Below are 22,564 nucleotides of genomic sequence, written 5' to 3' on the forward strand. Positions count from 1 at the left end.
AACTATGGCTGTAGAGGAAGTAGTGTAATAAATCATATGAGGGACAAATGACAGGGATGAGTGTTGCTCAGTGTAGTTTTTGAGGAAATTTCTAACCCTCCAAGCTCTGAGGACCTAGAATTCAGAGAGTACAGATTTTTCAGATGCAGCTGGCAGCAAAAGGAGCAGAATCATAAAATGTCCTGGGTTGGAAGGGACCTTCAAGATCATCTAATTCCAGTCACACTGTTATGGGCAGGGATAACTTTCACTAGACCAGGTTGCTCAGAGCTGAATCAAAATTGGCCTCGAGCCCTTTTGAAGCATCCACAGCTTCTCTTCCAGACATAGGAGGGATTAATACTCTTAAGAGAATCTGAAATCTACATGTAGGATAAAGTATTATGGACATGAGGGGTACAGACAGTCAAAGCTGGTGGAGATGCGAGAACATTCGGTCCCATTTCCTAGATTCTCACTACCATTTGTGAGCTAAGAAACTTTGTCAAGGGAATGTAAAATTGGGGTACGTTTAGGAAACCATTGCCATATAGGAATGATTTTCTCAACAGCTAATTTTCTTGACCAAGTGAGGCTATTTGTATATAGTGAGGCTAAGTTTCCAAGAACAACAAATAAACAAAAATAGAAAAAAACAAACACAAACACAAACCCCCACATGAGCAAATTTTTAAAACCCCACAAACAAAATGAGAACTAGAACCAATTTAACATTTTTCTTAATTGCCACTAATTTTCATTACAATAAAAACTGGCAGTTCTTCAAACAAGTAGAATGGTCTAAACCTTAAAGCAAAGAAACAAAAACCATTTCAATCCCCACAATTCTTGTGCATTACACTCACCCCACCCTCTCCTTATTGATTATGTGTAATGCTATAATTAGGTATTTGAAGGGGCAATTAATCACTGAGAGTGAGTTAATCTAGCAAGTACAGCATCATAACAAGATAACTGTTTTAGTTTTAGCTGGGATTTTATCCCTTAGGTCCATCCTCTATAACAATAATGTTCTTCCAAATCTCTAACTCTGCTAGATCCTCAAGACTCCTCTGTTCCTCCTAAAGGGTGCAGGCCCCTGGATATGTTATGGACTGTTCCTGCACATTCATTATTGGTCATTAGAGTAGCCTCACTTCCAGTTGATATTTTGTGTGCTACCAATTCACTTTCAAACAAGATAACTCAAGCAGATCTATGCTGACCACCTTATTCCTGTACCTGCACACAAATATTCAGCAACATTAATACTTTCAGTCCTTCATTAAATGAACTGAACTGTGAATACCAGGCTTTAATTGCATAGCTTTGAGTGGTTTGCATCATTTGTTCAGCAATAAGAGCTTTGTCCTGATTAGTCCACAGCTGCAGAGAACCCTCAAACATGAAGTGTATTCCTTTGTGCCTCCAGGCTGTTGCCAGCTATTGCCATTCTTCCTTTTTATCTCTTTGGCTTCTTGGTGGGGTCATTTCAGTAAGCATGCATGAATTTTTTATGGCACCTACATCCTGGAATCCAGACCTTTCCTTCAGCATCTGCCACCATTCACTATGTAACTGCTCTTAGTTTTATAAAGAGATTTATATTGGTGTGGTTCATACACTTTCCCTAAATGGGAGCCTGTATATATGAGCTATTAAGTGTATGTGCATCAGTAGAATCTTACCAACTTATATACATAAGAATATACCTATATCACTACATAAAAAGTTTTGGTGAAGCTGTACAATTTTTATTGTATCTCCTGGCCTGCACTTCAACTCCTTTATTAACACAAATAAAAGATGAATATAGGGGGAAAAAAACTCAATCAAAAACTAGCTCAAAAAACAGAGAAAGAGATGGGATTTTGATTTCCTTGTAATTGTTTGGTGAAAAATAATCGATGTGCTAGTAGGTAGTGTAGTCTGAGTTGCAATGTTTTCATTACAAATTAAATTGGTATTGGGCAGCAGAAAAAGGGTTGGAGCAGAACTCACAGGATTGCTACAGCAGCAGGGATGAAATAGAAAAGCAGCTTCTATCCTCTCGGAAAGCAAAAAAACAAAAAGGAAAAAAAGTCCCCAAACCTCTCATTTCATTAATAAGCATATGTATGGAAAAAAAGGCTATTTTAAACATGATTCAGCTGTGCTCTTAGGGCAAATTGTAGCTAAAATTTCCATCCCTCCTCTGCATCCTAGACACTCTTAGGGCAGCCAGCATATGTGTTTATGTTTAGAAATGGGAAGGGAGATTTGGTTCAATGTGGGGAGCTGCTTGGAGATGTCACTTAGTGTCTGTACATTGAATTTCCACTGTACAGCCTTTAGTATATGTCCCCTATATGTCATCTGTCATGCCTCAGGCCTAAAATCTTTTCATGCAGGGTTTTTTTTGCCTTCTGCTACATCTTGTGCCTTTCTAGATTTGATGCAGGAGGAACTTATTTCAAGAGAATTATTTAAAAGAAAATACATGAAGTATTCCTTTGGAGAGAGGAGTGGCAGAGCAGGGCTGGTTGGATAGATCAGCTTCCCTGGCTGTCAAACCCAGTCTCTCTAAGCTTAAAGGATATTGATGGAATATTGACTGCCTGGTCACTGTTCCAGTGGAAGGAAACTTGCTACTCAATTGACTACAACAGTATAGTTCATTTGAATGTCTCTTTAATCAATCTTTCTCACAGCCTCTTCTGTGATACTTATGCCATCACATCTGAGCTATGTTACTATTATAATTTATTTATCTTTTCAGTAGACATCTAAAGGGATGCTGTTATGTCCACATTACAGGTGGGAAAGTGAGGCCTTGGTAATTTTGGCTGTGTACTCTTTGAGACTGGAAAAATTTGAGAGGGTTAAGTCTTGAGGATTTCCTTCATAAACTGCTTGGACTATACTGTTGTGGAAAGGGTGGCAAGATTTTTAAGACAATGGCAATCAAAATGAACACAAGACAGGGACTAGAAGCTTATGATGCCAGAATAGTCAAAAAGTGGGATTTCCAAGGCTTCTGCTATAGTACATTGGAAAATTCATAGCACTACGGAGGAGTAATCCAGAAAATAGTAGTTCTGACCTACACTGGAAGAAATACTAAGCACAGGGGTATAGCTAACATCTTTCTTTCCCAGTGAACTCAAAGCTTTATAGAGCTTCTTCAAGGTGCATAGCAGAATGCAGATTCTCCCACCCAGATTAATATCCTGAGACAAACTCTTATGAAGTATGAAGTAAGTCAATGGCTTTTGTTAGCTTCATTACTCCTTTTTTTACTGCATGAACTTGTGAAAAGATATCTATCTGCAACTCCTTTTTTTTTTTTTTCTTCTATATTTTTTTTTCAGAAAGAAACAATTACCTTTTCTCTCCTGTTTTCAGAAACTTCATCAACTCTGGCTACTTTTCCCTTGCAGTGCAGTGGTCCACTGTGATTCCCATGTGAGTACTATATGTGAGTTTCCATGTGAGTTTTATATGTACTCACTGAGCAGCTTTTATTCTGAGCAAGAAACCTAATTTTTAATGTTTGTTCCTTTCTAGGCTTGAATATTTTATTTACTGTGTGAGTAAACTGAAAGAAACTTTTACCTAGGCCAAGAACCCATTTTGAGATTTCAAAAATAGCAACTTTGAGTGATATCACACCTTGCTTTAGTTCCTTGGTATTTTTTCCCTTTATAATTCAATATTAGCATTATTTCATCCATATTAGCCTCAGTTTTGGAAAATTCCTTACATGTGTGGGATATTTATCATCCAGTGTCATCATGTCAAATTGAGTATCAATAAATCCAACAAGAAAGCAAATAAAAATTAGGAAAAGTCCTACTGTAAACAACTTTGAAAATTCTTTATTGTGCTATCAGTTTTAAGCAGGTCTTCTCATTTATTTTCGCATGGATTTTGGCCTCCTGATTGTACATTTAAATTAAATTAAAGACAATAAAAGGATTTTATGTGAGGGGGGGACTTTCTTACTAGCATCATTAGTGTGAGGGTTAATAGGCTGCATTCTGATCACTGTCGCTTCTGAGTAGGTTTTCCTTTGACACATCTTGCACATGTAAAAAGCTTTACACATGTAATGCATGCCTTTCTTCAGGCAGAAGTGAACAGCTTTCCACATCTTCTTGGAAACCAAATTAGCTGCTTCATATGCAGGGACTCTTGGGAGAACTGGTAGGAAGTAAGCAAGCAGGAGAAGCAGGCACTCACTTAACCTTCATTTTTCAACAAATTTGGGGATGCAGAACCCCTAATATCCTTTAGCTATTGCCATGGGTTTGTGTAGTCTGCCACAGGAACTCTGGTCTGTCCTGTGAAGGTAAGCAGGTCCCCATCCCTTGTGGAAGGCTGTCTTAGGACTAGATTTTGCTGAATTCCTTGGTTCACAGAAAAATGTTCATTGACATCTATGAAATCAAACTGAAATCAAAGTGCATACTTTTTTTTTTTTCCCTGTGGTTAAAGTTTCCAATAAAGTTCTGAAGTCCACTAAAAGATTTACAGAGCAATTTTCCTGATGCAAGCATATCTACCTCAGTCCTGTTTTTAGCAATGCTTCAAGTAAAATATATTTGCTATTGAAATGAGAAATTTGGTAAAGTGCAAAAAATAAATCCTGAAGATAAATGGACCTACAAACAAATTTTTAGATTAAAAGTAAAGCTAATGGTCCAATAATCTCTGACTACAGTAATATGATAAAATGTGAAACAAACCTTCAAAGTATGCAATCTTATGGAGCTCAGGTTGCTGTAATAAACTTGACTGACCAGGTTTTCTCCTTACTTTTAATTCTGCACTTTTCTGAGTGATTTCAGAGAGCTATTGTTAGATATTTTTCAAATTTTTGTTTAATAAAGAGAAATAAACTCGGAGGTTTGATAATCAATATTGCTAATAATTGTGATTAACTTGAAGGCCTTGATTTAAATATGGAAGGATTACAACTAGATGAAGACATTAAAATACTTTGCTCACTACAAGAAGTAGCAGATTTTTTTATAAAGCATGAGGTCTGTATATGGGTTGCCTTAATTGTAAGCAATGACTTTTAAAAACTCAAGAGTTTTTTCTTTCTTTTATTTTTCTGTGAAATACTAAAGTATAAATTCACTCTAGATAAAGCTCTAGATCCCAGAGAAAGTCAGAATAAACTGTTAAGAAAGTGATCTGTTTATGCATTTCAAGACCACTAGGTGCTGCTTATTCACTGCAGCAAATGTTACAGTCTCTTTCATAGTGAGTTAGAGGAATTATGTGAATTATTCATAGTATCATACTGAATTTAAGGCCTTTTGCTTCCCACTGTAATCCAAATAACTGAGAATAAAGCTAAAAAATATAGTAGAGGGCTTATGTTGTCTAGTTAAAAGAAGCATTTCCTTGGCCACTTAGTTTTGAGCCCTCAATTACTGACATGGGGAATAAAAGATATCAAGAAAATCCTGCAAAAAGCCATTCCAGTGTTTTAAGAAAGAACACCTAAAAAGGCCTCATATTCTAGTCTGACTGGCATAGGAGGGATTTACTGTCAGGCAATTACTGAAAATTGAAAAATGTAATTAAGGTTCACTTAAAAGTTTATAATCTCACTTTAGCTCTGATGCTCATTATCATCTTAAATGCGACAACTATTGTTTTATAAACAACATGGGAAGAGCTGATTTCTTACAGTTAACAGTCAATCCTTCCTAATTTATTTTATTACCTGCTAATTCTGTACATGCAACTGCAGATTAAGGACAGACAGGAGCAGAAGAATAGATTTTTCTGCTTGGTTATAATAGGAAAAAAAAATGCAGATCTCTAGCTTTAAACAAGCCTGTCCATGATAGCTGTAAATAATGCTTAAGAATGAAATGCCAAGAGGAATCATGGCATGTGAGTCACCTGTCCACAGACAATGGAAGCTCATGGCTGCATCAGATTTCATGGAAACCGTTGTGGTTTTGCTGTGTTTGACAAACCTGGATTTCTGTGTTCTACAAGATGGACTGCTGTATGAAGTTCAACACCAACTGTATGAAGTTAAACAAGGACAAGTGCAGGATTCTGCAGCTGGAGCAAGGCAACCCTGGATGAATGTACAGCCTGGGGAATGAGAGCAGTGCCCTGGAAAAGAACTTTGAATTCTTGGTCTTTGGCGAGTTGAACATGAGTCAGCAGTGCCTGGCAGCCAGGAGGGCCGACCCGTCCTTGGGGAGCATCACCAGCAGGGCAAGGGAGGGGATTGTCCCTCTCTGCTCTGCACTGGGGCTGCCTCACCTCCAGTCCTGTGTGCAATTTTGGGAGCTACAATATTGGAAAGATACTGAGCTCTTAGAGAGCATCCAAAGGAGGGTCAAAAGGATGGGGAAGGGCTTTGAAGGGAAGCTCAGTGAGGAGTGGCTGAGGTCACTTGGTCTGTTCAGCCTGGAGAAGAGGAAGCTGAGGGGGGGGCCTCATTGCACCGTACAGCTTCCTCATAAGGGGAAGAGGAGGGGCAGGCATTGATCTCTGCTCTGTGCTGACCAGTGACAGGATCTGAGGGAATGGCCTCAAGTTGTGCCAGGGGAGGTTTAGGTTGGATATCAGGAAAAAGTTCTTTACAGAGAAGGTGGCTGGGCACTGGAACAGGGAAGTGGTCACAGCACCAAGCCAGACAGAGTTCAAGAAGCATTTGGACAGTGCTCTCATGCACATGGTGTCACTCTTGGGTTGTCTTGCGCAAGGCAGGAGCTGGACTTTGATGATCCCTGTGGGCCACCTCCAACCCAGGACATTCTGTGGTTGTGTGACTAGCTCAGAAATAAATATGGGACAAGAAATAGAATTAAAGATCATTGATAGTTCGTCTATATTAGCATAGTATGATAAATGAAACATTGAAATAAAATTTGCAGTATGCAAAAACTGGGTTATTGTTACTATGTGTGTTTGATACCACTTTCTCTTTTCTAGTGAAGAGATGAAATTTCATTTTTCCTTTGACTCAAGTATTCCATTTTTCCAGTAGGAGGAGTAATAAATATGTGAAACTAATGATGAAAAGCATAACTAAGCATTATCAAAAATTTTCGAAAACTTTAGATAAAAAATTGCAAAAGTGCAATTGTTCTCTTCATGTCAGTGAAATTACTCTAAGAATGAAGCTGTACACATTATTTTCAACATCTGGAAAAAAAAGTAATGCTTGAATAAACAGTGTAATAAAGAAAATTAGTTGTCCAGGTGAAGAGATTCACCACTTCTATAAAATATCTCTCTAGTAATACTTCATCTAAAGATTGTCATAAGAGAACATACTTAGGTGGCAGAGAGCTCAAGGGAGCAATGTCATGGTAAGAACATGATTAAGATTCTGAAGCAAAGTTTAGAAACCATGAACCTCCTGCATGTTCAGCTTTTGCTTTCCTCTCTCTTTATTTGCAAGGTGCAAGTCATATGTCCCACAACAATGTTATGATCCAGAAAATTTAACGTGAATCAAAACACTCTCAGTGTTCTGTTTTTCAGTGGTAAATCCTAAATCCCATTTAAGCTAATGGGAGGTTAGTTTTTTCCACCTGTAATTTCAGTACAGTGAAAACCTATCAGCGTATCATTTTAACCCCTGGCTGGGAAATGAAGGTTACCAGTTGTGTGGGACAGGCACGATATTCCCATTCATGTTTCTGAAACCCTTGTTTTTCACAGCCACTGCCAGGTTCAGGGCCATCCAGTCAGTCTTCTCTGCTGCAGATTTCCTCTCCTTTTTCAGAGCAAGAGACTTGGCATTCACTATTCATACTGGCAGCACTGTGTAATACTCATTAAATAGAGTCAAAATGAAAATGTTATGTACTGGAGGTGGGAAGTGTCAAGCTCATCTGGTCCATGTCACCACTTTGTAGCACACGTTTTGTTTCCCAGCGGTAAAAGTGAGAATGATTTGGGGAACACTGTAATGGCTTGCATCATTTCCTTCTCTAGAGATCTGCCAGAAAAACAGCTTTTAATCATGTCTGGGAAGAGACACTGTGACAGAGCCTGCCCCAGTGAACAGTGACCATCTGTGTGGGGTCAAAGCTTTAAATTCTAGATTCCTGAAAACCATCAGTTATTTAACAGTGTTATTTTCAGCTATGCATGGGAAGCCTGACCAAAGGACCTGCTTGGTCTTTGGTGAATGTGAATGTGAATGTCACTGTCAGAAATTTGTGTGCAAGTGGCAGACTTGTGTCTGATCACACAGTTGCCCAAGTTACAAGGGGGAGACCTTTATTTGTAGGGAAGGTGTCTTCTTTATGGCAATAATGGCAAGATCACCACAACAAGCATCTCATTTTCTGAATGGGACAGAACATTTACTTTACCTGATGGAGGTAGAGAGGAGAATATAGAGTAGCATCCTTTAATATTAAATATATTTATATCAAAAATTAATGTGCTGATAAAGTTCTTCTTGAAATAATATTAAATAACACTAATTTTCATATTAACTTGGAAACCAGAGGACATACCAGTGAGGATTTACAGTTTTACAGAAAGGGAAGGAAACTTGAGGATCTACTTTTTTGCTTAAATCCCATACAAAGTTAAAAAAAAAATAAAATAGCCATAGAAAGTAAAAATGAAGTTAATTTTTTAACAATAACATAATAAACTGTCAATAAATGTTATTTCATGGAAAATAGAACTTTCCAAACAGTCGTTTATTTTATGGTGAACTGTGCTTCTGATGGAACAAGACAGTTGTATTGAGATGGTAGTGTTGGAATTATCCAGAGGGTTTGATATAATAAAGCACATTCTTAAAAAAGAAAAGGTTATGATTCTCACAAGACAACCAGTGTACACACCATATGGAATTAAAGTTGGGTTGAAGAGGTCTTGAAATGCAGCTGATACCAGGCTGTCAGAGCTGGGTGCCTTGAGCAGGTTCCAAAGGGGGTCATTAAAGTACTTCAATGCTCTTTTAAAAATCAATTGGGTAGATGATGATACAGAATCTTTGCCTGGATAGTTTAAAGATGACATAAAGATCGACCAGGGAGGATAATGAATACAAGTTGCTTTACAGAGAGGACCTCATTACCTAATTAAATGCAATTACAGAGTCCAAAGAACTGTGATTCAGAAGAGACACATCTATAACTAGGAGTCATTACAGTTCACAACAGACTTTGTCAGCACTGAGTATTCTTCAGCAGGGCTACCTGCTCTTGGCATGTGGTTTTGGCTGTGCTGTCCACTGTATTCTGATTAACTCTTTAGGGGCCATCTCAGGCATATCTGGATTGGGTTGGATCCAGCTGGTTCAGATTGGATTGGATCTCGGTAGATGAGTGATGCAAAGAATAGCTGAAAGCTCAGTGTAGGCAATCATCTCGAAATCAAACATTAGGGCTATGCTTTAGGAGGAAGGAGCAAAGGGAACCAGGGAAGTGACTTTATCAATAAGAATGGCATTACTAGAATACTAGTTTTAATTTTTCATAGCTGTGCTATGAAAAGCATGTGGAGATATGATTGAAAAATGCAGAAAGGTGCAGGGCAATGTCAGCATGAGGTCTGTAGATATCCCTGCTGAGTTTATTAACTTCTAACTCTTAGGGAAATTGAAAGAAAGAGGAATACCTTTCCAGCTGTAGCCTGTGTTCATAGCTTCACTTCCAAGTTCATTGCTTGCTTAGAGAAAGTCTGAGCTAAAAGCATTGTTCTGAGACCCACACCTGCCCTCTCCCCAGTCTGTGCACTGAAGCAGTTTCTCTCGGTACGCAGATAGACTAGATCACTGTAGGTCTCTTCCAAAGGAAATATTCTAATCTAGTACAGACTATTCTGTTCTTCAGGGTTAACCCTGTCATTGACTCCTTTTCCTTGGGCTTACCCCCTGTGACTTTTTTAAGTGAAAGACTGTTGGCCACCTGGAAAAAATATCAGACAAGATGAGCAAAAGAGATTAAATAAATTAGTCCTGCAGAAGCAATTGCATAATACTGTGGGGGTTTTTTTTAAAGTTAAACCTGAATGATTTTAGAAGAGGTGTTAGTCATTATATACTACTCTAAAGACCCTCTATAATTACCTTTTCATTTTCACTGACTTCACTGATAGCAGAGGGTGGACCACTAATGATCTTTGGCTACATGGTACTTTATTTCTTTCAATGAAAGGACAATAGATAATTACAGCTTATTAATGGACAAGAGAACAGTTATATATATACAGGAAAAAATGTTAGGGTCTCATTCAAAGATGCAGGGGGGAATTTTCAATGCATAGAGGCATTCTGTTTTATCAGAGGACTTGGTCTTTTTCTTTTCTCTAAGCACAGATTCTTTGGAAGCTCAGTGATATCTTGCATGCTGCATTGTTTTGTTATGTAGCAGTGTGCAAGGATTTGCACCTTACAGATTGAGGAATCTGCCAAAATTCAAAGATGTTTCTGATTTGGTTTATTGACTCTAGTTCAATTGTGTTGATCTTTTTCAGTTAACTGCAGATTTGAAAATGGGAATTTGAAGTGTGATGTCAAATGTCCCTGCCACTGGAAAAATCTTGTAATCTGTCAGCATCCTGGATGACATTTCAATGTGTACTTTTGCTATTTTTAAAAAAATCAATCTTTTATATAACTTCAGTGACAGCAAACTTTATTTGAAATTAAATTGTTTCCAGGATACTTTTTAAGTCTTATGGCTGCAAAAAATCATGTATCTCATTAATAGAACTAGACCACCTGCCTTCTGCTTTGATCAGTACATTGGGTGTTAGGAAGGGATAAAACTGTGCTGTAAATTGTAGCTAATTTTTTTTGCACTCCAAACCCTTTAAATTTTTTTTTTAAAGGAAGAGAAATATGTTCTTTTCCCCAGTCCCTAACAAATACTGCTGTGACTCAGAAGTGCAATTTGAGATTAGGTTATGCCCATTTCAAAAGGAGCTTTGAGAAGAGTGGATACGTGGAACATGCAAAACCACTGGAGTCTTTATAAACAACACTTTCTGAACTGTAATACACTGGGTTTTTAAAAAAATTTCTTTTATTATGTATTACTAATAAGATGCACCACAAGATGGCTCTCTAACAACAAAAATAGTCACGCAATCCAGTGCATTTTCTGAAAATAGTTACTGAGCTCTGAGTGGGAGCAAATTCACTGTCCCACACCTGTGTGTGGTGCTGTTGGAACTGAGGAGAAGCACTTTAACCACACGGGCAATGCCACATGGATCCTTGGTTTTTTTCCTGCAGGTTGTTATTTGCTTACAGGAAGCAAGTAGAATATAATAGCACTCTCTTAAAAGTTCAACAGCAAATAGCCATGGCTACCTGTGAGAAGTCAACAGTGTATTTGTTACATGGCTGCTGAGGGCAACAACAGAACTCAACAGCATTTTTAGCTAAAGAACAATTTCAAAGTAATTAATGCCAAATTCTGTGTGAAAAAAGTTAAGTATTTGTTCTTAATTTTCAGAGTACTATTTTCTACTCTACTATCCTTTTAAAAGGAAGATAAGCATGTTCCAAATGTCCATTTATTTTATAAAAGTATGTATACGGCTATTATTTAACCAGCTGCTTGCTGGAAACAAAAATTTGTACATGTGCTAAAGTGAGGAGAGAAATATGCATGTGGAGAATGAATAGCAAATAAATGAATATCAATGGCAACTTGTGTGCAGTAATAGTCTTAAGCAGGTACCGACAGAAGCGACTACTGGCAAAAGCCATCTCCCAGGAAGTATGCACTGACTTTGCTGAAGATGAAGAACCAAACTTTTGTATTCTTGTCCTACATTTCATAGGTTACCATCAAAAAACTGAATTTTCCTGCCTGTAGCAAAGGCTAAAACAACAGATTTTTTTAAAGGCAGCATCTGGTTTTGGAGGGCCATTGAGTTAGGGGTAGACAGTCCCAGCAAAGGACATTTTATGCCCCCAGGAACCAAAAGACAAGGACACTATTCTAACCTGACTAGTTTAGTCCAGTCAAGCTCTCCTTGGAGCTCAAGTGCAAATTTCACAACCCAATGGAAGAAACAGGGTTAACATCTTGCTGAGCAGATCAGAACACAGGAGGAGAAAGTTGGAAGCTGTCCTTAGCCGCTCCTCATCTGTTAGTCATGGCCAACACCTGCAACTCAGTAATTGCCCATGTGAGCCCTTAGGAATTGTGTTAGGACAAAAATCAGCTTGAATTCATTTGGCTGTTTGAATTTTCCCATAGATGGAACAGAACCCCTGTAGCCAGTTACCAGCTCTCAGCCAGGAGTTATACATTACCCAATTCACAAAAGGCAAAATAACAGATTAGTTTGAACTATCTTCAGCAGCTTGCTAAGATAACACGGCCTGAAATGAAGTGCTCCCATAGTCAGGCACAGCAGAGCTGTGATGCTAGAATATTTTTTACCTTTCTTTTCAGCTGCAAGCTGCTGCCTCAGACCCATACCTGACTGTGGAAAGGCTTAGGGAGTGCTAATAAATCAAAGGCAGGCACAGATTTAATGTGTTAGTGGGTTTGCTGTGACTGAACTTGGGATAGAGAGCTTAGCCACAACTCAGTGTTATTATGGTTCTGATAGAGACCACTTCACAGAGGCTTGTGGTGCTAGTAATGAAATATAAGAGGATTACTGTTTTGGACAGAGATTTATATCTAGTCTTCCTAGCTCTAATAAGAAATGGTCCTAAGCCACATAAAATGGGATTTAAGACTTTCCTAAAGTTTAGTTGTGCTGTGAATGGGGACTTTGGTTCAGGGGAAGTATTTATAAACGTAGGGATCCTGGAATGTCTGCTGTCTGAGGCTCCCTAGCTCTCTCTATGGCTCCCTGTGGAGCAGTCCAACAAATTTACTGTGATGAAAGTTCTGCCTTGCAATTCCTCAGTCCTAACCCTGTCCATGTTTCTTATAAAGGGCTCTTGTTGCTGAGCTGGTCTCTGGTTACTGCCCTTTGGGTAACTTATCTTTCACAGGGGTGAGCTAAAGTCACAGACAATGCCAAGAGAGTTCTCCTAATTTGTTATTATGTGACCATTGCTTGATTGCCCTTGTGAAATCATGGGATAGACTCTGTCTGTTGACTGACACCAAGTGTGGTGAGGTATTAGACACGCCCAGGTGGCCAAGAAGGCCAATGGCATCCTGGCCAGTATCAGGAACGGTGTGGCCAGCAGGAGCAGGGAGGTCATTCTTCCCCTGTACTCGGCACTGGTGAGGCCTCACCTGGATTATTGCGTCCAGTTCTGGGCCCCTCACTTTAGGAGGGACGTTGAGATGCTTGAGCGTGTCCAGAGGAGAGCAACGAAACTAATAAAGGGCTTGGAACACAAGCCATATGAAGAATGACTGAGGGAGCTGGGGTTGTTCAGCCTGGAGAAAAGGACACTACGGGTGACCTTATCACTCTCTTCAACTTCCTGAAGGGTGGCTGTGGTGAGCTGGGGGTCGGCCTCTTTCTCCGGGCGACAACAGACAGAACAAGAGGACACAGTCTCAAGCTGCGTCAAGGGAGATGCAAGTTAGAATTAAGGAGGAAGTATTTTACAGAAAGAGTGGTCAGATACTGGAATCATCTACCCAGTGAGGTGGTGGAGTCATCATCCCTCGAAGAGTTCAAAAAAAGACTGGATGTGGCACTTGCTGCCATGATCTGTTTGAGGTGTTAGAACATGTGTTGGACTCGATGATCTTACAGGTCTCTTCCAGCCTAGAATTTCTGTGATTCTGTGATTAAACTGGAAGTCATGGCTGATTCCTTCCCTTATCCTGATCAGTCTCTTCATTGGAAGTGTAACCTCCAGTTGCAATCGAGTTGCAAAATTTTATCTGATTAAAAGGACCCATTGTAGGTGGTACTGAAATAGAAAAAGCGTCCCTAAATCTGTGGAATGGACCAGCCGGATTATATCCATTGTTACAGAATCACAGAATGGATGAGGTTAGAAGGTACCATCCCAGGAAGTGTTCAAGGCCAGGTTGGATGGGACCCTGAGAAATCTGATCTCCTGAGTGACACCCCTGCCCATGGTAGGGGAGTTGGAACTAGATGATACTTAAGGTCCCTTCAAACCCAAGGCACTCTATGATTCTGGGACCTTCAGAATCCCATTGCTCACCCATGCCTAGTCAGACCTTGAATTTCTCCACAGATGGAGTATCCACAGCCCTTTAGGGCAACCCGATCCAGTGTTAGGCCTCCTTTATTGTAGAAACATGTTTTATCATGTTCAGATGGAATCTCATGTGCTTTAATGTGTCCTTTGACTCTTCTGTCATCACTGGCCACCACTGACAGGAACCAGGCCCTGTCTTTGTCATTCGTTCTCATAAGATATTTATATAAATTGATAAATTACTCCTGAGGCTTCTCCAGTCTGAGCAATCCCATCTTTCTCAGCCTTTCCTTACATGAGAGATCCTGCCATCCCTTCATCATCTTAGTGGCCCTTAGCTGGACTTGCTCCAGGAAGTCAAAATCTGTCTCCTACTGATGAGCCCAGAAGTGAACCCAGCATGCCAGGTGTGCTGCATACACAGGAGGAATCACCTGCTGGCAACATTCCTCCTCATGCGGCCCAGGACACTGCTGGCCTTTTTATTGCCACAGGGGTGCACTGCTGGCTCAGGGACAGCTTGTTATCCACCAGGAATCCCAGGTCTTCCTTGGCAAAGCTGCTTTCCAGCCTCTTGCCCCAGTGTGTGCTGCTGCCTGGAATTATTCCTCTCAGAGTGTGGGACTCTGTACTCTCCCTTCATGAGATTCATCTCTGCCCTGTTCTCCTGCCAAAGTTCCTCAACAGTGGCACAATCTGGTGTATCAACCACTCCTCTCTTTTATGTTATCTGTGAACTTTTAGAGGGTGGATTCTGCCCCAGCACTGAGATCATTAATGAAAGTGTTGAACAGTTTTGGCTCAGTATTTGCCCCATGACTTGTGCCACTGGGGATTTGCCTCCAGCTGGACTTAGGGCCACAGATCACAAAGCTCTGGACCTGGTCATTCATCTGCCTTCTAATCCACATCACTGTCCACTTGTCTGATCTATATTTTGTCAGCTTGTCCATGATGATATTACAGGACTTGTTCTTGAAGTCTCTATTTAGGGTGAATGGTGTCCACTGCTTTCCCCTTGTCCACTAGAGCAGTCATATCAGTGTAGAAGGCTACCAGGTTGGTCAAACATGTTCCTCCCTGTGCAAATCCTTGTTGACTTTTCCCCATAATCTTCTTGTCCTTCCTGTATTTGGAAATTTTCCAGGAAGATTTTCTCCTAAACCTTGATGGAGACTAAGCTGAAACTGATTGTCCTGTATTTCTCTAGATAGATATTCTGGGCTTCTTGAAGATAGGAGTGATATTCTCTCTCTTTCAGTAATCTCTCCCAGTTGCCATGACTGTTCAAAGACAATCAAGAATGTCCTTGCAATATTAGCCAGCTCCCTCATCATGAGTGCAGCCTGTCAGGCCCCTGCAGTTATGTACATCCACTTGGTTCCAGTGCTCCCTAAACTGCTCCTCTTCCACTAGGGTGAGTCTTCCTGGGCCCAGACCTTTCCTCTGGTCTTAAGTGCCTGAGATTCCTGAAGGATAGTTTTCCTTGCAGAGACTTAGGCAAAAAAGGCATGGAGTACCTCAGCCTGTCCACATCATATGTCACCAGCTCCCTTGATCCATTCAGCAGTGGGGCCATGTTTTGTTTTCCATGATGTTTATGAACTTGGAGAACCCTTTCTGGTAGTCCTTCACATCCCTTGCCAGACCCAACTCCAAGTCAGCCTGTGTATGCCAGACTTTTCTTCTCCTGGGATGTCTGCCTCTGCTTCCATCCTTCGTACACTTCCCTCTCATAGCCATGTACCTGCTGAAAATGCTTCAGCAGACATGGAGACAAGCAACAAGATTCTTCATTCTCCACCCGCCCTTTGCAAGGCAGGTTGTGCTGAGTTTGCCAGCTTCTCCTTTCATTTGCTTGCACCTCTGGGCTTGGCTTGGCTTTCACACCTAACTGCTGTCAGCAGCTTCTGCCCCAGAGCATTTAACATCACTGGACTTTTTTGCCTTTCACTGTATATTTACAAGAACAATGTGTTTTTAATATATGTAAGATAAGGATAAAGAACATAATAAATATATTGGCTATGTTGTTTCATTTATTTCTGTTTAACAATTTGTTATTGAAGCTCGAAATGACCAAAGTGATTTGGCCAGTCAGAATATGCAATCCATTGTATTGCTCTTTGGCAAGTAATGTTTTGGGATGCACAGGATACATTACCATTACAGTTAGAATACCATGGAGTCAACTGGGAAAAGATACCAGACAGAAGAAATCTCTTTATCTTGTTCTAGGTTAAAATTGACAAATCTTTGCAGATTTAAAAGAAGGAAAAACATATTTTAATTTTTTTTTCTGAAAGAATAAACTATAGAATATTAATAATGAAAACAGTAGCAACACTTTGGAAATAGATGTGTAACAGTATACTCTGCATTCTCAGTAGTTAGCAATTTGAGTAAATTCAGTACAAATGAAAATAAAACAAAATAAATTTCATCCGTGCTGTTCAAATGTTTCGCTGCTGTCTTGTGAAATTTACATTCTGACTCAAGTAATAATGCTTGAAAGTCTTAAGTGCTAAAACAAAAAAAAAGTGGCTCATACAGAACACAGAAATTGCATCAACATGCACTCCACAAGTACAGTCTCAATAGGGAACAACAGGAAGGAAAATTATGGATATGCCATCATTGCTTTTAGAGACAATAGGGGGACGGGAAGGGAAGATATCTTTTTGCAAAAATGCTTCATTTAAAAACATCTATTGACTTAGTCAGCAGTGAATAATCTTCTTGGTGTGTTAAAGCATCAACCACCATATTTCATCTTATGAGATCTGTATCATTAATCCATACATGCCCCCAGTGCAATACTAGGTTATGTAGGTGCATGAATTTATCGAAGTGTGTGATATTTTCCTAGATCTGGCAGTCTCTGACTCCATGTGGGAGTTTATGTTTCTGGACAGCTGACAGGACACCAGAGACTTTCATTTTCTCATTATTAAGCTGAGTGTGGCACCAGCACATGCCCAGTTTCAACTAAAAGATGTAATTCAAAGCTCATGTTGATGAAGATGTTGGTCAAGAGATACACTAAGTGGATAATTTAACTTCCAGGTGACTTGGGCAGCTGGACCTGCTCTGGAATAAAGGGTGCCTGTATGTCCTCACCAACATCAGAACTGTTGACTTTCAGTAAGAAATTGAAACACTGAAGGTCAGGCTGCCAACACATCCTTAAACCATCAAAGCACACGTTCCAACAAGATGCAGATCAGCATCAAGCTGCCCCCAAGTGAGCAGCATGGAAGTGGGCAGTGCCTTCCTGGTTTTCTCTTGCACTCATCCAGCTAGGAGAGATAAAGATGAGCCCTGACGTTGTAGCACCAAAGCCTAAAGTTTATTTCCCACGAAAGAATACATTTTTTCTAATGTGCACCATAAACCCTTCATGGGTGAAAAGCTGTCAGTGTAAGAGTTGAGTTTCAAAATTCCCAGTCTTTACCCTGCTTGCCACAGCATATCTTTTTGTGCTGAATACAATTGTTTTCCTATGGGTAAATTTAAGGCCAGGCATATGCCATGTCTGAATGTCCTAAAGTAGATTCTTGCAGCTGGTACTGAGTATGGCAGGAAGAGCACATTGTCTGGTTCTCTGTTGTTGTGCCAAGCTTTACAGATGTCCCTTTAAAATCAGTGGTCTATCAAGGTGTGTTCAGTACCAGCAATGTATTTAGTTGTTTTCTAGTGAGGATGTAGCTATTAGCGCAGGCAGCAATAAAAATCCACAAAAACGATGAAAAATCTTGTTCATCTGGCAACAATATCTCTCAGGCTTGTATGCTACCACAAACACTTATAGCTGGTCTTCCAGGGTTAGTCCTCTGAGCTGGGTGCTTGAACTCCTCAGTGCAGACAGGTAACCTGCAGCAGAACCAGTCCCCTGGCAGGAGTTACTCCCACGCCTGAGTGCAGACGGAGCTCGGTAGATCTGTATTTGCATTGGGCAGTTGCAAATGCCAAAATGAAAGCTGCTGAAGTGGTTAAATTTTGGCATGAAGGAAATTCCATAGCACGGCCATAGATATCTGTGCATTGGACCAAGGCAGTGTTTTCTACAAAATTCTGAAGTACATTACAATAATAATACCTTATTTGCTTAATGTCAAGCTATCATCAATCCCATGCAAATTGTTAGCTTTGCAACAAAACACCATGTAATTGTCACTACAATCTTAAGCCTCAGCAGTCTTGATTTTCAAAATACTAGTTCATCAACAAACAATTGTAAAGGCTTTAAGATATAACAGGAATGAAGTAAAGAAGCTCTTTTCATCTGTGATGTCAATAAAATGAGATGAGAAAAGAAACTAGATTCATCCAAATGACAAGTGGAGATATATATTTTAACCATAATGAATATATGACATCCCTATTAATGATTTATCTGCTTTCAACTTTAACAAACAGTTCTAGTGATAACAACTAAATTTTTTTTGCATTAGAAAAATAAACTGACACATAGCTAACATAGTCAATTAGAGCCTAGTTCGATATTCATAAATGCTAGCTTAGTGTATGGAAATTGTGTTGGTAATTACAACCAGAACTATTCATTTTCTTTTTTAAGAGTAGATATCTAGGAATGCCATTTAGTCATTACTCAGAATTACTTGTTATCTTTGATGAACTTAGTCTGTGCTTTCATCTGGTATCAGACTGCATGCTAATGCCAATCAACAGTGTAAATATGCAAAGAAAAATATTTGGGATGCGAATTTTAAATAAGCCTGGTGTAATTTTCTGATCCCATGGAGTCAGAAACTGCAGTGGCAGCACCCTCTTCAAAAATGCTACCACTGGGGCAAGAGGGGATATCATCATGCTCAGAGAAATCCATCTCTATTCTTGTGACAAGAAATGCACTGCAAATGGGCATTTTTCCTATCCCTCAGTCCATTCCATTTGTTCCTATTCTTATACCAATTTCAAGCCACTCACCCGTATCCTGCCCATTAGAGCTGGTTAGTGTGTGCTGTTCATTTATCACACAGGAAACAGGCTGCTTCACCAGTCAGATTTTTTTTTACAGGAAGGTATCTGTGTCAGCAGGGCTTTTTCTGCAGGCTTGAAGAGCGAGGGAGCAGAGCCCTGTGTCCCATGGCAGCCTTGCCATGGCCAGGGGCCGCAGGCGCCGGAGACCGAAACCCAGCGCTTCTGTTCTGTGCCAGCAGCGGAAACAGGCTGTTCGTGTCCCTGTACAGAGAAAAAAAGCACAGCAGCAACAATAAATGTCACAACCTGAAGAGCTGCCACAAAACAGAAATGTCATCCTCCGGTCAAGTTTTGGAGACATTTCGTTTGGGGATCTAACTCAGCATCTAAGACAAACACACACAGAGAAAAAGATGATGCAGCTGTTTTTCTGCGACAGGATTATATATATTTTCTTGACATCCTTATATTTAAAATACCTATCTTAAGCTTTCCTGTAGTGTCTGTCATAAACCCCTTTAGGTACTGTAGAGGAAATTTGGAAACTCAAATACTCAATAATAATAACAACAATAACAATAAATATGAAGGTCAGAAAGACAATTACTCCTATTTTTGGCTTTGAAAAGTTCTAACACCGTATCTATAAACACCCCCAGTGTTCTCTAACCTCAGTACATTTATCTGAGGGATATTAATGCTCTTTTGAAGTTGTGGGTCATTTTTCAAAATATTAGTTTCCTCCTGTTTTCATTTTTCTCAAGATGCCTGTGCTCCATGGAGATGCTAGTTAGCACATTGCCTCTTTGCCTCTGAAGAGCTAGATGAAAGATTTTAACCTTTCACACTTGTCCCTTATATTTACTCAATCAAAAACCACAGCAGACCTACCAGAAAAGCAGGAGGAAACACAGAGCAGAGCTGGAGCACATGGATAATGTGAGTACAGCTGGGAGGGGAACACTCACTAAAGCCAGCAGATCTGGTTAAACCTGAGTTAGGCTGTCAGCACTGAGGTCAGTGCATTGTCACAGCTGGACCAAGGTGAAATCAGGATTTAACCTCTTTTTTTTTCCTGCTGGCTGCAGATTCAGTGCCTCATTCTAGCAAGACTGTAAGAACTCTCTCCCCACCTTTGGAGAACAGACGTTAACCTTGAAGGATAGCTATTTGCATAAAATGTGTTGCAAATACTGGATTTCTCAACACAGGCTTCTGTTAACATATTTCATTGGAAGCACATTTAAAAAAAAGATGAAAAGATGGTTATTTGGAATTGTCACGCATTACAGTGGATACAAATACACTTTTATAAATGAATAAAATGCTAAAGCTTCTTATGTTAGGATCTGTCACTCAGTCTCAGTGGAACTTTATCCTCTTCGTAAAGGCTTAAATTTTCTACTGAAATAAATATAAATCAGCACCTCATTCTAAGTCATTGAAATGGTGGTTTGCTTTGTTTTTCTTGACAAAAATCAGATGGGATCCAGCTAGCAAGCTGGGGGTAAATGTCTTGGTGGTCAGACTAATCGCCTCTAATCATTTCAAGCCCTGAGCCACTCTGACATAAAAAGGGAAAATCCAGGCATTGCTGTCTGCACCTTCCTGAGAAAAAGTGTCTTTGGGCATAAAGCCCAGTGGAGGCCACAACCTTGGAAAGAGGGGCCAGAAGAAATAATAAAGTAACTTCAGCCTAGCCTGAAAATGTTCTTTGTCCTGGTGAGGACCTCCCAAGGCTCAGAAAGATGCTCCTGTGACCCTTCAGGCACGCTTTAACCTAACTGGAGAGGTGCACAGGAAGCAGGGGGAGAAATGACAGACAGTCCCTCCTGCCGTGGTGTGTCATAGGCTGTGCAAGAAAGCAGAGTGGTGCTGTTCAGGAGCTGCAGAAGGCAGGGTGGTGCTGTTCAGGAGCTGCAGAAGGCAGGGTGGTGCTGTTCAGGAGCTGCAGAAGGCAGGCTTTGAGAAGATGTCTGGCAGGAAGAAGTGACTGTGTTCTGTGTGACGGCTTGCTCCCAGGAAGAGGGCCCTCAATCTCATTTCCAATGAGGATATTTTATAGAAAGTCATAGCAAGTATCAGGCCAGGCATCAGACAGTTCTGTGGTCTCACTGTCCTCAGATTTCAGGAATAGTGTGTATAGGCCATTTTGCTGTTTACACTGGGAATCACAGCTTCCTAGCAGAGTCTGAGGAGGTTAAATGAGATTTTTTATCTTCTCTGGGAGTCCTGCTGGGCTGAGGTCCATGGTCTGCATGCAGGTGTTGATAGTGTCTCTGTATGACAAGGAGACAGCAGATAGAAATCAAAATGGCTTTTCATTGTGAATATGCTTTGTGACCACAGCCTCTGCAGCACACATGAGCCATCTCTGATCTTGTAATAATAAGATGTAGAGGAAAATTTCCTTTGGAAAAAACAAAGTTAACAGAGCTTCTAAAGTTAAAGTCTCTACCCTTTTGCCCTGCTTCTTTCAGTTATTATGAGTCACTAAGTATGTGTTTGCTTCTCCCCTTCCCTCCCTCTTTCAGCTCTCCTTTCTCTCTGCTCCTCAAGCTCTGCTAAGGCCTGTCTGCTGTGCATGAAGTATTCCTGCAGCTGACTGCTTCCAAGCAACAATTAGGAAAAAGTTTCTGGACTGGGGCCAGAAAAAAGTGAATGGAAAGAGGGGGAACAAGGTGTGTGTTACAGACCATTTGTTCCCAAACTTTTCTGTCCCCCACAACATCATGCAATCAGATCTTGATTATCCACATTAACAGAGACTTAACGCAGCTTGTTTAAAGCAAAAATATAGCTAATGCAAGCCATATGGCAATTAGGCTATCAGAACATTGAGTGAAAAAGTAGTGGGGAAGGGAAATAGGGACAGTAAAACTCTCAAGCCACTTTAAACTGGGATTTAAAATTATTGATTCCACTCTGTCTTCTCTGTAGGCTCCCAGAAGAAAATTGTCAATGTTCAGCAAACAGCCACTGCAGGTTAAGCTGCCCAGTGGTCAGCCCTGAGGAACAGAGCCTGCAATCACAACAGATGAACCCCTGTTAAAGCTTGAAAGTGAAACATCCCACCTGCTTAATGCCCTGGCTGAGAAATGAAAAACCTGGAATCAGAAAAAGTTCCTGACTGATGAACTGAAAATGACAGCCTTTGAGCAGTTCATTGTTTAGTTGCCCCGTCAGGCTTCAAAGTGCTTTTCTCATTTGGAAGATAGACCTGAAGAAGTTAATGGACCAGGATGTGTCAGAATATCTCATTTGTTTGCAAGTTTATCCTGACCTAGTACACTCAATTTCTCAGTGAAAGGAAACAAGAAATAATTTATATTAAATAAGTTTCTCTAAAAACCTGCTGTCTGCTGATAATTTGATCAAGATCCAGAAAATCCCTTTTCTATTTGGGAACATTAAGTGCTACCCTATGGGATTAAAAGCAAAGACTCTGTAATGCATCATGAAATGGATCCTGAGATTTCAGGACATGGCAAAAACATTTGGGGGACTTAGATGCAAAGCTATTGGGAAGGAAAGGAATCTTAC

Source organism: Melospiza georgiana, chromosome 1 (assembly GCF_028018845.1).
Source record: "Melospiza georgiana isolate bMelGeo1 chromosome 1, bMelGeo1.pri, whole genome shotgun sequence".
Taxonomy (NCBI): Eukaryota; Metazoa; Chordata; class Aves; order Passeriformes; family Passerellidae; genus Melospiza; species Melospiza georgiana.